Raw genomic sequence first — 2,393 nt, 5'->3', positions numbered from 1 at the left:
TGCCTCCTCCTTCTCTAGGATACTCTCCAAGATCAGCAAGTGAGTGTGACCCAGGGTCCTTTCACATTACTGCCTCTGCCCTGGGACTTGGAGCCTGTGAGATTTTGAGCATGCCCTTTAAGAGAGGGGTCTATTTTTCCTGTAGCCCTCTGTCTCCCCTGTACTGAAACCCCACTGGCCTCCAAAGCCTGACATTGTTGTAGCTCATCTTTCCAGTGCAGGACACCTGGATTAGGGAGCCTAATGTGGGGCTCAGAACCCTCACTCCTTGGGGAGAACCTCTGCAGTTGTGATTATCCTCCAGTTTTGGGGTCACCTAACTGGGGGTATGGATCTTGACTATACTGCATCTTTGCCCTTCCTACCCTTCTCCTTGTGGTTCCTTCTTTATATCATTATTTTGGAAAATATTTTCTGCTTATCTTCAGGTTGTTATCATAAATATTTGCTCTCTAAGTACTTGTGATTTTGGTGTGCCTGTGGGAGGAGGTGAGCTCATGGTCTTCCTACTTTGCCATCGTGGCCACGCTCCCCAAGGGACACATCTTAATTTTAAATTAGTTTAAGTAGTACTATGCAAAGTTAGGAGTTAAAACATTATATTAGTAATATTGATAAAACTCTGTTAACCTATAAATGTTATGCATATACTCTGCGTTGAGTAAAACTGAGCCTCATGGGTCACAGTCAATGACCATGCAGCCTAATGTTTCAAATCAATGGAGGCATCCATGGTTAACAACAAAGCGTTGATCTTCATTACTTGGTATAATTTTGGTTCAGATCCAGCGCTTTTGGGAGTGTGTTTTTCCTCTTGAACTACATTAACTACATCAGGAAATACATGCATGTTAGAATCTACTACTAGTTTCTCAATTTGCTTGCTTCTTTCGTTTGTTTGTTCTCTGCCTATGTCCAAGGGAGTTTTTAAAGACCTGGATGTTTTCTACCACCTGTAGTTACTTTTTCTATTTTGGGCATGCAGACTACTAAAGATTTCCTAGCAGAGTTGCTGTGAGGTTTGAGCACTTCAGGAAATATAAGCTGATGTGACTTTCCCTTAAGCATTCCTCTCACGTACACTGACTGGGCATCGACATCAATTACCTATACCTATAGGCAGCGAGATCCAGGATGATCTGGTTCTGTCTTCCATCATCTTTCAAGAGAAATCAAGTTTGGGCTCATTTAGTTTCAGGGCTTTTCCAACTTTAGTGATCAAAGTTCTCAGTGGTTTACCTTTCTTCTTTGTAATACTTACTTTGTCTTGGTCTTTCCATCATTTTTCCATGTCTAAGAGTTTCCCATCTAAAATCAGGAGTAAACTGAAGAAAGCTTATACCAGAATGCTGCTATTCTTTGCTTTCATCTAATTTATTTTGGTTGGGACCCTTTTTTCATGCTTCTAGTGTCTGATGTTCTTTGTTCACTAAAGAAAACAGGATAGTGGTGACGATATCTGTGTGCCAATGTCTGTCAAAGCCAGGGTTACTTTTCTTCTCGTCTATTTTTATGCTGTTCTTAAAGTTTCCTCTGAACCACTTTTCTGTATTTGCCCATTTGAAACAATAAGCTTTTCCTCCCCAATTAATGGATAAATTCTGCAATTCTTGAATTCATTCTGAGCTCTCTTTATCATCCCACACTTTAATTGTTGAGGAGTTGCCACCACCAACTTCCAGTAACATTCAAAGTCAGCATGTGGGTTACCCATGCAAAAGAACTCCTTCAAATGGAGACTGTGCTGCAGGGTTTTACTGTTGCTCAGGTCTCCAGTGAAATTTATCAAGTTAATTTTCTTTAGTCCTTCAGATCCTTCCAAATTTTCAATCTTTTCAGTGTTATTTAAAGCAAAATCAAAACATTTAAGTTTCTTGAGGTTGGTAACAATTAAAAATTTTTCCACTGGGATTATTTTAAAGGTAGAAAATTCTGGTACCATTTATCAATATGATCTCTTTCTGTTTATTGCTGATATAAGGAGAGTTCCTCCAGGGGAAAAATTACACAGTTACTGTGTTTGGCATTCTGTCTAATGAAGTAGTCTGCTATCCCATCCATAGCACCTTTCTGGTTTTGGGGCCCGGGAAGCCTGCCTGGGATCTCAAGGACTGTCAGTAATAATTTACACTTCAATCATTAATATATGAATGTTCTGTTTGTGCCACATGCTTGCCAGCACTTTGTATGTCAATATTTTTAAAAACTTTAGCCATTCTGGTGGCTGTGCCAGAATGTGTCTGTCACTGTAACTTTAATTTACATTTCCTTTATGACTATTGATGTTGATCTTCTTTCCTATGTCTATTGGAAATCTGAATGTCTTCTTTTGTGAAGTGTTTGCTCAAGTCTCAGTCATTTTTCTATGTGTTTTTTATCTTTTTGTCTTACTG

The 2,393-nt window shown here is 39.2% G+C and overlaps 1 pseudogene; it reads right to left on the bottom strand.

Annotated features, from left to right (window-relative positions):
* Positions 1 to 703: 703 nt before the first annotated feature.
* On the bottom strand, positions 704 to 2,061 carry LOC133099920 (dynein axonemal assembly factor 11-like; annotated as a pseudogene).
* Positions 2,062 to 2,393: the final 332 nt, after the last annotated feature.

The sequence above is a fragment of the Eubalaena glacialis genome, chromosome 10, assembly GCF_028564815.1.
Source record: "Eubalaena glacialis isolate mEubGla1 chromosome 10, mEubGla1.1.hap2.+ XY, whole genome shotgun sequence".
NCBI lineage: Eukaryota > Metazoa > Chordata > Mammalia > Artiodactyla > Balaenidae > Eubalaena > Eubalaena glacialis.
The sequence above is the reverse complement of the archived record's forward strand: the minus strand, read 5'-3'. Positions and strand labels throughout refer to the sequence as shown.